Here is a 13,939-nt window from a genome sequence, read left to right on the forward strand (position 1 = left end):
ATCATATCAACTGCTACACACTCACTTGTAGATTATTAAACGTGTAACGTTTTAAACATTATTTAACGAAGAATATATTCCAAAAGCTTTGACACTAAAACAGTTAAAACACACCTACGACAGCCCTGCCAGGGAGTAACAGACTGAAAGCCAGAGTGCAAATTAATTGTTTGTTTGATGAGTACACACGCATATCATCTGGTGCGAGGTGAGGCTCAGAAATGGTGTAGATCGCACTATGTCTTATAATTAGGCCAGTGCAGATGAGGAAGGTGGGACGCAAGGGAAGGAATTGGGGTTGGGGATGTAGAGAAAGAAGAAGAAATTGGCAGGAAGAAGCAGCCACACAACGAGAAGGGGAAAGAGGCTGGGTGGGGGTGGGACTTCAGAGGGAAAAAAAAGTGACAGACAAGCAGAGGAAGGAGGAGAGGAAGGTCGAGGGACAACAACAGATGAACAACTGAAGAGGAAAAGGTAAGAAACACGTGCCCTCTTCATCTGACATTATTTGAAATGAAGAACAAATCTATAGTGAACTTTTTTCCCTCTTTAAATGATTTATTAATTCATATTTATGTGTACGACATTAAAAAATACTTTGTTGCACGTACAAGTACTTTCAGACGACGTTGTTGTGGCTGGAAATCGATTAGTCGACTAGACGAGACGTGGTAACGTTAATTGAAAGAAATGAAACATGAGCATTTGTGTAATGGTCGGGGTTGTTGTGAAGTTTAAAAAAATTTTTTTAATACGGATTATGCTCATTTGCCCAATATGTGCTATTATTAAACTCTTTCGTATTCCATGCGTGCTCAACATTGTTGCATATCCTGGAAAAAATCGCAAGATTTCTCATGAAGGTGGAATTCATTAAAACTTGAGCAAAGTCGATGGCGCGTCATCACAAATCCCACACTTTTCACCTGAAGCAAAGTGGAAAGATGGCAAAAAGTTCCACCAGGAATGACCCAATATCAAACCTTCAGTGAAATTTTTTTTCCTGTTTTGACCCCTCTGACCCCAAGTCCCCACCCCTGAGGCATGAACTGGGGATCAAATCCAAAAAAAAGCTGTTACACATTTCATGCATCCTCCAATGTTCATTGCATATACAAAGTTTCATTTGAAAACGTTAAAAAATTTTGCTCGGTATTGCATTTTTCAGTTTGACCTTTTCACCCTGCCCCAGGATGCAGAGCAAAATATGATAATGCTCTTGCACCTTCGTGCCATGTGGTGATCATAACTACCAAGTTTGGTGTATTTCTGCACAGCTGTTTAGGAGGGGATAGTGTGACGGATGGAGAGACGGACGGACAGACAGACAGGTGGAGCTGATTAGAATATCCTTATCCCCCCCCCCCCCACCCCCCGATTTTTTCTTTCAAAAACCATATAGATAACAAACTCGAGCAATAGCAGCTTAATGCAGACTTCCAGAAAAAAATTCAATCCAAACCTCAAACTCGATGGCCTGTTCATTTTTTAACACAAAAATTCAATAAACCGTCACTTCCATCTCTCTCCAGCAGTGGCGCCCTCACATTTTTTTCTTTTTTAATTATTATTTGTACACGAAGTCGAGGCTCAAGGAGGAGTGAGAACATCGAACGGTCAGGACATAACAGAACAAATGGAAAAAGAGGGGGAAATACGTCAACGGCAGGGATGCGGGACAAAATAAAGGGATATTTGGACAAATAATGCATGTGGGGAAGAATGAGGGATAGGGGAGGATACATGGGGAGGACAAGGTGGATGAAGAAGCAAACTCGCAGGAAGGAAAATCTGTAAATTTGGAAAACATGTGGGCTTGGGAGGGCTAATGGGGATAGAAAAGATCATGGTTTTGGATTGGGGATGATCTGAGATGGAGGTGAACAGCTGTCGTGAAGATCTGGAGGGAAGGATGAGATTGAAGAAGATGTGGAAGTTGATGCTTGAGGTGGGAAAAAGAGGAGCAAATGAGTGGAGATGAACAGTGATATTCAAGCTTCTTGGTAAAGATGAACTACTGCAGTAGTGCTGGTGGTGTTGATAGTAGTAATAGTTGTAGTAGTCGTACTCGTATATAAAGACCCATAGAGCTTTTTTATAACTAGCAAAGAACCCACCATATTGGATGGATGGTTTTGGATGGAGGTTCATTGAAATCGTGTGTGTAGTTTCAGAGAAGAAAGCAAATACCTATTTTGGGGGTCAAGCCTGGATGCACTTTGACCCTGGTAGACCCCTTAGTCCCCGATATTTTTAATGCCGTGAACAAACTTTAGTTGTAATATAACAAATTGTGGCGGACACGATGACTCGCTGGCGCAGTGACATAATTCCACGCACCAGTGGGTGTCGGCCACGCCCCAGGTGAGGCGTGGCCTCCAGATATACACGCGGGCTCGCAGCCCCGAGCACGGCAGTGCTGACGAGTGAGCAATAAAGAGCTCGAGTTAACCCAAAGCGTTGTGGCCTACCTTTGTTTAACGTGTGTGTGCCCAGCACCCCACACTGGTGACCCCCACTGGTTCAGCCGCTGCTGTTCCCCAAACGCGCCATGGCCATCAACGCTGTAGCGATCAAGCTCCCGGAGTTCTGGGAAGCGCAAGCCGACACCTGGTTTCTACAGGCTGAGGCCCAATTCCAGCTCCGGGGCATCACGGCGGACAACACGAGGTACTTTTACGTGGTCGCTGCCCTTGGATCCGGCACGGCCGCCCGAGTCGTGTCCTTCCTCCGGCACCCGCCGGCCGAGAGCAAGTACGCGGCGCTCAAGCGGCTTCTCCTCGACACGTTTGGCCTCACAGAGGCCGACCGCTCTGACCGTCTTTTGGACCTTCCCGTACTCGGCGACACACGACCGTCCGCCCGCATGGATTACATGCTGTCCCTGCTCGGCGACGGCCACGCGGATTTCCTTTTCCGTGCTCTCTTACTCCGCCAGCTACCTGTACAGGTGCGGCTCGCGCTGGCCGGTTCGACCATTACGGAACCGCGCGCCCTGGCCAGGGAGGCGGACAAGTTTTTCGCAGCCCACGACGCACGGCCGGCATATAGCACGGCCGTCGTGGATCCCGGCACCGCGCACGGCGCGAGTGGTTCGGATCGCCACGTGGCATGGCGTTCGGATCCTCCCGAAAACGGCGCAGGTTTGGCGGATCCGGGCGTGGCCGCCACCATGCCCTGCCCACCACCGGCGTGACAACCACCACCGGGCCAGACCTGGTGCCACTTCCATACCAGGTTCGGCCACAAGGCCAGGTCCTTCCGCCTGCCTTGTACTTTTGACAGGTCGGGAATCGGCCAGGCCGGCGCTCGCTTCCTGCCATGAGCGTCGGCCATACTGGCAGCCTTCTGTTCATAACAGACACCTCCTCGGGTCGTCGCTTCCTGTGCGACATGGGAGCGCAGGTGAGCGTCCTCCCCGCCTCCGCGTCCGACAAAAAAGCTGAGGGCCGGGGCCCCGCTTTGCTTGCCGCCAACGGCACGCCCATCCGCACGTTCGGGAAGCGTTGTCTCTCGCTGCGGTTCGGGGGGCAGCGCTTTCAGTGGTCGTCCGTTACCGCTGGTGTCCCCATGGGCCTACTCGGAGCGGACTTCCTCTGTGCGCATGGGCTGTTGGTGGACGTGAGGCACAGATGCCTTGACCAAGCCGAAACCTTCAGCTCGCTTGCTTGCGCGCTGAGCAGTTCGTTGAGCAGCTCCCTGGGCGGCTCACCTGCACATTGTGCCCAAGCCCGGCAGCGGGTGGCGGCCGTGCGGAGACTACCGCCGCCTCAACGATGCTACCACCCCCGACCGCTACCCGGTCCCTCACATCCAGGACTTTTCCACCCGGTTGGCGAAAATGTCCCTCTTCTCCAAGGTGGACCTTATCCGCAGATACCACCAGGTCCCCGTCAGGCCAGAGGACATACCGAAGACGGCCGTCATCACACCATTCGGCCTCTTCGAGTTTCTGCGGATGCCCTTCGGGTTGAAGAATGCGGCCCAGGCGTTCCAGCGGCTTATGGACAGCGTCTTGCGCGACTTGGACTTTGTGTACGTCTACCTGGATGACATCCTTGTCACAAGCGCGTCCCGTGAGGAGCACCTCCGCCATCTGCGCATGCTCTTCGAACGCCTGGGCCGACATGGCCTGATCATCAACCCTGCCAAGTGCTGGTTCGGCGTCACCGAAATCGACTTTTTGGGGCACCACGTCACCAGGCACGGGGCCATCCCCTTACCGGCCAAGGTGGAGGCGGTCAGGGGTTTTCCGCGCCCCCGCACGATCAAGGGGCTCCAGGAGGTCCTGGGCATGGTGAACTTTTATCACCGTTTCCTGCCCCGCATCGCCCAGCTCCTGCGCCCCCTGCACGAGGCCCTCCGGGGGAAGCCGAGCAAAGGCGACGTTGCCTGGACCGAGCCGATGGACGAGGCGTTCGCGGGCGTGAAGCTCGCCTTGGCTAACGCCACCATGCCCACGCACCCGGCGCCCGATGCACCGATTGCCCTCACCACCGACGCGTCGGACTACGCAGTGGGCGCGGTGCACGAGCAATGGGTGAAGGGAGCTTGGCAGCCGCTGGCGTTTTTTAGCTGGCAGCTCCGCCCGCATGAACGGCGGTACAGTACCTTCGACCGCAAGCTGCTCGGGCTCCACCTGGCGGTCCGGCACTTCCGCCATCTGCTCGAGGGCCGCCCGTTCGCGGCCTTCGTCGACCACAAGCCCCTGGTCTTCGCGATGGCCAAGGTCACCGAGCTGTGGTCGGCCCAGCAGCAGCGTCACCTCTCGGCCGTGTCCGAGTACACGACGGACATCCGGCACGTCGCGGGGAAGGACAACCCAGTGGCGGATTGCCTTTCCCGGTCCGTCGCCCACGCGGTCCACCTCTGGATCGACTCTGCCCGGAGTGACCCATAAGCTCCCCGGAAGTACGTTACAGGTGGGCTAAAAACAAGAAATGCTATTGGTTAGTTGGAAATCGTCATTTCTTTTTAATATCGTCAATGCTGATTGGCTGAGATGCTACCTCCCATATCTCGGTTATTATTTGAGCTGGAACCTCGAGATTTGGTATGCTTAAACAGGAATGCTTCCCTACAGATGTGTTAAAATCTGAGTGCCATATAATGTCGGGAATCGACACTAAAGGTTTCTTCATATTTGATTTTTTTATCGAAAAAAAAAATCACATCATAGTATGAAGGGGATTGCTACGAGTACAGAAAGTGAATGGAGTGTCGCGTCTGAACAAACATTAATGAATTAGAGCAAAAATAAGGGTTAGAATTGTGAAGTTTTTGTTGTTGTTTTTACAAATCATCCCATGGTGTACAGGCTGTACATGGTTTCACACCACGTTCTCTCGAGACGTTTTGCCATTTTTACTTGTGGCGTGCCGCAGGTCTACAAGAGCTCCACATGGTTGTTGTTGCTGTTTGTTGTTGTTGTTCTTCTTTTTGGGAGTGGATTTTTTAATTGAAATGTGCACCCATTGGACAGACAGCTGCCAGATCCCACCCACACTTGTCAATTGACTCCACCCACCATGGCACCCAGACTAAATAATATGGCTGCCATTTTGTTTTTATGGTGGGCCAAAGACAGGCCTGTAGGCTAGGGCTACCATATATGCGGTTTTTCCTGAGCATGTCCTCTTTTTCAGTTCTTAAATCTCCATCCAGCCGGGTATCTAAAAATGTCCGGGATTTTACCTTTTTTTTTTTTATGGCTCCGCCGACAAAGTCGCCGAAGGCATTATATTTTCGGGTTGTCCGTCCGTACGTACTTACGTCCGTCCGTCCATACGGTTTCGTTTTTCTCAGCAACCATGTGTCCGATTGAGACTAAACTTTCAGCGTCGGAGTGACGCCCATACAGAATGTTTTTATGATACTTGTGATGTCAGAGGTCACGTGGTATGGCAGCCATCTTGGATTAAAAGCAAATAATTAGAAAATTATTTCTCGGAAACCACTGAATGGAAAAATTTGAAACTTGGCACATTGTCAAGTACTCCCAGTGGGGAACAAAATCATGATAATGATGACATCCTAGGTTTTGCGGTATACCAGCCAAAATGTTCATTTAAACAAATCCCTTCTCTGAAACTGCTTCACCGAGCGATGTGAAACCTGTCATTGCTGGTGTAAATGTGATACTTGAAAACAGCTGAAGGGATTTAAATCGAACTTGTTTGTTTTTAGGACAGTGAACAAGGCCATCTACCCGTTGTGAGACTATGCGGAGGCATAACAAATTCTCAATAGCTGGCCTTCTTTCATACTTTAGTTGAAGAGGATAGTATGGCGTGGGTATGAATACCAGTTAGTAAATCATGTATTAATTTATTTTGAAGTACCATAAGTCTCTAATCTGTCGGGCACCCTGGAAGTGAAGAAATTGCATCGAGACACGAGTTTATTCTATATGTTTCGAGTCAACAATGAACCAACCATAGCAACACTGCTTCAATGCAGTAACATTGCAGTCACGGCAAAGGGATTGCAGTGTTACGATTATATATACTATATTGTTATTAACATTATTAATATTATTATTATGAAAACGATACTATCATATTAAGAAATGTGGGCTAATTTGTCCGAAGCAGCCTGAAGGTGAGTCATGAAAGCATGAGGCCTAAGGCCTATACGTAATGTGTGGTTGGAAGACTTTGATGAGGATATTTGATGGTCATTTTAACAATTGGTTTGTTTGTGTTTCACACTGAATGAAAAACCTAAAGGTAGACCATGGCAATTATGATATATATGACAGGTTTGACGATATGTTCGGCCTGAACGGCAGAGAAATCAAAATGGTGGTGTGGAGTCAGCCACTGTATGCCGTAATGACAGACGTAATCACATCACATCACCCTATCATGTGACCAGATCCTCACCTCTGAATGATGTACGTTTGTGAGGGACAAACATACATACAAACATACAAACATACATACATACAGTCGTGGCCCAAAATATTGGCACCCTTTCACTCTTTTCAAATAATGCACGATTTCTTCCAGAAAATTGTTGAAATTAAAAAATGTTTTGGTATCCACATATGTATTTCTTTGGTTTACAATGGAACAAAACAAAAAAAGCTGAAAAAATTACTAAATCTTAGCTTATTCCACACAGAAATCCTAAAATGGCCCAGACAATATTATTGGCACCTTTTAGAAGTTGTTGGAAATAATTTGATTTCAAGCAGGTGATTCTCCTTTACTTTGGAATTGAACTCACCTTTGGTGAGTTGCAGATGCCTGCAAGATAAAAATCACTCATTCAACCATTCTGAATAGAGAAAAGGAGTGTCACTGTGTGTACCGCAATGAGCATGGAGAAAAAGAAAAAAAACCAGAGAATTGTCTGAGGAGGTCAGACACAAGATTGTAGCCAAACATGGACAATCTCAAGGCTACAAGCCCATCTCCAGAGACCTTGATGCTCCTGTATCCACCATACACATGTTATCAGGAGGTTTAAGGCCCATGGCACTGCAGCCAACCTTCCTGGACGTGGCCGCAAGAGAAAACTTGATTGAAGATTGCAGCGAAGGATTGTTCGAATGGTGGAGAAAGCACCTCCATCAACTGCGAAACAGATTCAAGCTGACCTTCAGACACAAGGTACAACAATTTCAACTCACACCATCTGTCACCAACTCAATAGTCTCCTATGGTAGGAGACTCAGAAGGATCCCACAGCTGAGAGAGGCATAAGAAAGCCCGACTGGAGATTTCCAAAACGCACCTGAACAAGCCAAAATCCTTCTGGGAGAATCTCCTGTGGTCAGATGAGACCAAATTTATAGATTTTTGTTAAAGCACATCATCTCTATGTTTACAGAAAACAAAATGAAGCCTTCAAAGAAAAGAATTGGTCTTGCAGCAGGACAATGACCCCAACACACACTTCAAAAAGCACCCAGGAATGGTTCAAGACAAAACGCTGGACTGTTCTGAAGTGGCCAACAATGAGTCCAGATCAAAATCCCATTGCACACCTGTTTGGCAATCTGAAAACAGCAGTTGGGAGAAGGCACCCTTCAGATCTGGGAGAACTGGGGCAGTTTGCACAGGAAGAGTGGGCCAAACTGCCAGCCAGTAGTTGGGTGATCTCGTGAGATCTTGGAGATGATGGCAGGAATTTTCGAAGCTCGACATGTTCTCCACGTTTTCATAAGTTAAGTAATTGTTCACAATTGTATTTTGTCGAAACTGTATTTATCTTTCGGTGTGTGAACCTATAGTGTGTCCCTTGGAAGTTTCTCGGTGTTAATCTTTCATAAATTAATCGTTTCTGTTTGCCGCCGCCTGTGCGGCCTTGCCTCAGGCTTCACCGGTCCCCAGTCGAAGTTTGTTTCCTCCTTCGCTGTTTTGCTTGGTTCTTAGATTTTTCCCTTCTCCCCCAAACTTCCCTGAACATCTACTCTTTGTCTAACGTTTTTAACCCCCCCCCCCAAAAAAAAACAACAACAAAAAAACAACAACATTTATTTCCCTTTCTCCTCGTGTGCTTTTGTCCCATCGTGTGCTCCTGTCCACGTGCGCTGTCTCGCCCCGCCCCCATTATCTCCTTGCCTTCCACCTTTTCCCCTGTTCACGTGACTCGTGGTTGTCCCTCTAGGCCCTCTCCCCATTGGTATTTTTCTGAATATAAGCTGTTCTTCACAGTTCTGTTTAAGTATGTTTAAACTTTCCCCTGCAGTGTTTTATTCAGTGGTTTATTACAACACGCTGTTTTTCTTCCTATTTAAAAGGCTTTTTTTAATTTCCTCTCCAACTCATACCATTTCAAAAAATTATTCAATCACTTATAATTCTAAAACACTACATGCTCTAAATTCACATTCATTCCACCCCTCCTCCATCGTTCTTAACATTTTTTTGTATCTTGTATCTTTTTGTATCCAAATTTTTTTTTTTGGGAAATTCCAACTTCTTTCCTGGAAGTCCTTGCAGTGTTCATATGTTTTATACCTCTCCCACCTCCCCCCAAGCCCTCCCCCTCCCACATTTCTCTCGATGTGCCTGCTCTCAAATGTTGTGTTTGTGTCCATCCCCCTCTCTCCCCATCTTGTCTACCGCTGCCCTTATTTTGTGTTTTATGTGTCGGTTTGACTTTTTGTGTGATTAATGTTAGCTCTTTCACGAGCCTCGATCTTGTAAACAAAAAAAAAAAAGAGGTGGAGGAAGCTCATTCATTGCTATAGGAAGCGCTTGTCTGCAGTTATTTAGTCCAAAGGCTGCTACCAAGTATTAAATCCAGGGTATCAATAATTTTGTCAATGCCATTTCTTTTTATTTTCTGATTTAAAAGGATATATTAAGTTCTGAATTAAAAAAACGGTTCTGTAATATTGTTGCGGATCTCCGACGTCGGCTCTCCCCTTATCAAGGGGGGGGGGGGGGTTAATCCCCTTGTCCTGTTATCTGGCCGACGTGAGTCCTGGAAGTTATAACGTCCTTCCCGCCACGGCGTTAGGTAGGGTTTGTTAGGCCTAGGGATTCGCTACTACCTAATTACTAACGCCCTGAACGGAAACGAGGGAATGACTCCCGCTCGAATCACGGATATGGATGGAATATTGCCGAGCGGATAGCAATCCGCGACCCGAGCTGTTAACAGGTGACTAGACCCGATTGTAGCGGTTCCGAATCGTGCCACGCTTACCCAATTGAGAAAACACGAGGACGATCGAATTAAGAGGAAACCAGGAAAATAGGAAGAACAGATGTGTTTATTAACAAATGTACAAGAAGAAGAGGAAACGAAAGAAATGTACATGAAAGAAAGAGGAAGGAAAAGCACACAGGGCAGTCTTAATGACAGGCTTAACTTACTCCCTGGACAAATGGGCCTGTCTCACACACAGTCACTCACACGGGGAATTGCAGATGGTAGGTTGGAAGGTCACCAGCGCGTCCAGGCTCCAGTCCGGCTCCGGTCCAGGCGATGAAAAACCCGTCAGGCAGCTCTTCGTATAGCGTAACGCGAACGGACAATTATATCACGGGGGAAGGCTGGTATATTGCGTACGTACTTTGCGCACGACTCGCGCCAAACGCCGCCTCCCCAATGTCCTGTACGCAAGCGCAAATTGTGCAAGTCCTGTCCTCTCCTCACCATCCTAAGGTCGACCTTGGCACCGTCCTCTCATCAGCGCGCTTCCTTGCAGTCCTCTTTAAGGAGCGCCGCTGCATAAGTCCTGTGGTAATCAGCGCCAGCGAGTAAGTCCTCTCTAACGAGCGCTGCTGCATAAGTCCTGTAAAAGGGCTTTGTGCGCTGGATTTTATAAGTGAAGCCAGCGAACGCTCCACGAGCTCCAACCACGCCCTGTCAGGCGATGTCACTCCAGCCCTGGTTGGCTGGTTATCGCTTACGGCCCCGCCCTGACAGCTGGGTGACGTGGCCACACCTCCTCCTTGGTGCTCCGCCCCCTTTTTCCAGGCTTCACCTCGTGGCTTATGGCGGCGTTTAGCGAGCTCACGCTCAAGGGCAGCGAACGCTGCCAACAAAGGCGCGTAACAAATTTGGAAGGGCCATGGGGCACAGACTGGGGAGCGCGCTTAATGGCGTTGCTTGGAGGGAGGCTGCAAAATGAACGAGAGGGCCTACTCTTATTTGATTGACGCAACACATATTCAACTATTGGAAAATGGCCTTATCTAACACATACTAATAAATAACTGATGTCCTATGGTGACCTACGTGTTGCTTGTGGCCTATCTATGGGGTGCTATCTTTAACCTTTAATGATGTGATATTTATTTACAAGCGTGGGTTCTCAAAACCGCAACAATATTAACAGTGAAATAAAGAATTGTGGAGACCAAATACTTTTGTCAATTTCAACTTATTTTTAGAGAAAATTGTGAGTTATTTGAAAAAAGTGCAAGGGTGCCAATATTTTTGGCCATGACTGTACATACATACATACAGTCACGTGAAAAAGTAAGGACACCCCATGTAAAGTTTTGACTTTTTCAACATATTTCAACATACAGCTATTTGATCTTCATTTCAACAATATTGATAGATAAAGGTGATATAATACAACAAATATCATGAAACATTTACATTTTGTAGTCCATTGTATAATTTAAATAAACATAAATGCAAATTTCGCATGTGGAAAAAGTAAGTACACCCCTACATTTATCACTACTTCAAATACCTAAAATTAGAATCAGGTGCACCAGCTCAGATGCAAATGATTCGAACATCATTAGAGAGGATCTTGGAGGAATCTGTCTTATTTAAACCTCAGATATTTAGTTTGGTTTGCTCTTTGTTTTTGAAGTGTGCAGCGTCACCATGCCTAGATCAAAAGAGCTCTCTGAGGCCTTCAGAAAGAAGGTTATAGATGCCTACGTGTCTGGGAAGGGATTTAAAAAGATCTCCAAACAATTTGAAATCAATCATTCGACTGTCCGGAAGTTCATCTACAAGTGGAGAAGATTCCAAACAACTGCCAACTTGTTCAGGCCAGGCCGCCCCAGCAAGTTCAGCTTGAGAGCAGACCACAAGATGCTGAAAGAAGTCTCTAAGAACCCCAGAATGTCATCACAGGACGTACAGGTAGCTCTTGCCACTGTTGATGTCAAAGAGCACGAGTCTACCATTAGAAAGAGGCTGCACAAATTTGATCTACATGGGAGGTGTGCCAGGAGGAAACCTTTGCTGTCCAGAAAGAACATCAGGGTAAGACTAAAGTTTGCCAATGAACACCGAGGCAAAGACCAGCACTTCTGGAACAATGTGCTCTGGACAGATGAGTCAAAGGTAGAGCTATTTGGCCACAGTACCAGAAGACTCGGTACTGTGGCCATGATTAATGTTCGCTCTTTCACGAGCCTCGATCTTGTATACAAAAAGAAAAAAAGAAAAAAAAAAAGACATGTTTGGTGAAAACCAAAGACAGCATTTGACCACAAGAACCTGATACCAACTGGAAAGCATGGTGGTGGAAATATTATGGTTTGGGGCAGCTTTGCTGCATCAGGGCCTGGGCAGCTCACCATCATAGAATCCACTATGAATTCTTCATTGTACCAGAGGGTGCTTGAGGATAATGTGAGGCCATCTGTCGAAATGTTGAAGCTCAACCGAAGGTGGACCTTGCAACATGACACTGACCCTAAACATACCACGAAATCCACCAAGGAATGGCTGAAAAGAAAGAAATGGAGGGTTCTGGAATGGCCAAGTCAAAGCCCGGATCTAAATCCCATCGAGATGTTGTGGGGGGATTTGAAACGAGCTGTGCATGCAAGAAACCCCTCAAACATCGCACAGCTGAAATAGTTCTACATGGAGGAGTGGGCAAAAATTTCTCCCAGTCGATGTCAGAGACTGATAGACAGTTATAAGAAACGCCTACTTGAGGTCGTTTCTGCCAAAGGGGGCAATACCACTTGTTAGAGCCAAGGGTGTACTTACTTTTTCCACATGCGAAATTTGTATTTATGTTTATTTAAATTATACAATGGACTACAAAATGTAAATGTTTCATGATATTTGTTATATTATATCACCTTTATCTATCAATATTGTTGAAATGAAGATCAAATAGCTGTATGTTGAAATGTGTTGAAAAAGTCAAAACTTTACATGGGGTGTACTTACTTTTTCACGTGACTGTACATACATACATACATACATACATACATACATACATACATACGGACAGACAAACACTGTTCTACACAGCTTTGCCCTACGGGCTACACCGTAAAAAAAAGTTGGCTGACTGATATTGTTTTATGAAGATGAATAACACAGGTCTCCTTGGTTGCACAACGTTCCTGCAGATGCTAAGTGATCATTACAGACAATCATTATCTCGGCAAATATGTTAACGTTAACTTCAAATTTCAAGCTGCTATGACATGGTACAGCGTTAACTCCACCAACATCATGAGGAATCAACATAAATGCTGTACTTGGAGCATTAGTTGAATCAAACCTGAAGGATGTGTCTGGATTTTGTGAATGTGGGGAAGAGGACTATTAGTGGCAAGGAGAGCTGGAAAGAATGCAATTCTGGCAGATAGTCTGCAAACCCGACCACCAGGCATGCAAAAGAAGGAGCGAAAGAAGCTCCTCGCTTCTTAGCAGGGAGGGTTGTTTACTGTTTCGTTCATGCAAAATTTCACGCAGGGTCATATATATATATATATATATATATATATATATATATATATATATATATATATATATATATACACACACATATATATATATATATATATATATATATATATATATATATATATATATATACATACATATATACACAGACAGTCACGTGAAAAAGTAAGTACACCCCATGTAAAGTTTTGACTTTTTCAATATATATCAACATACAGTTTTTTGATCTTCATTTCAACATTATTGATAGATAAAGGTGATATAATATAACAAATATCATGAAACATTTACATTTTGTAGTCCATTGTACAATTTAAATAAACATAAATGCAAATTTCGCACGTGGAAAAAATAAGTACACCCCTACATTTATCACTACTTCAAATACCTAAAATTAGAATCAGGTGAACCAGCTCTGGTGCAAATCATTAGAATATCGTTAGAGAGGATCTTGGAGGAACCTGTCCTAATTAAACCTCAGACATTTAGTTTGGTTTGCTCTTTGTTGTTGAAGTGTGCGGCGTCACCATACCTAGATCAAAAGAGCTCTCTGAGGCCTTCAGAAAGAAGGTTATAGATGCCTACGAGTCTGGGAAAGGATTTAAAAAGATCTCCAAACAATTTGAAATCAATCATTCGACTGTCCGGAAGATCATCTACAAGTGGAGAAGATTCCAAACAACTGCCAACATGTTCAGACCAGACCGCCCCAGTAAGTTCAGCGCGAGAGCAGACGGCAAGATGCTGAAAAAGTATCTAAGAACCCCAGAATGTCATCATGGGACCGACAGGTAGC

General features: G+C 45.9%; 1 protein-coding gene across 1 annotated transcript in view; it reads left to right on the plus strand.

The window, feature by feature from the left end:
- The first annotated feature begins 350 nt into the window (after nucleotides 1–350).
- The window catches only part of PODN (podocan), a 95,862-nt gene continuing 82,273 nt past the window's right edge, over nucleotides 351–13,939 (plus strand). The window contains exon 1 of the mRNA XM_068110854.2: nucleotides 351–474. The gene's annotated coding sequence lies outside the window, so the exon portion shown is untranslated. The remainder of the gene's footprint in view (nucleotides 475–13,939) is intronic.

The sequence above is a fragment of the Myxine glutinosa genome, chromosome 1, assembly GCF_964187855.1.
Source record: "Myxine glutinosa chromosome 1, kmMyxGlut1.1, whole genome shotgun sequence".
Lineage (NCBI taxonomy): Eukaryota > Metazoa > Chordata > Myxini > Myxiniformes > Myxinidae > Myxine > Myxine glutinosa.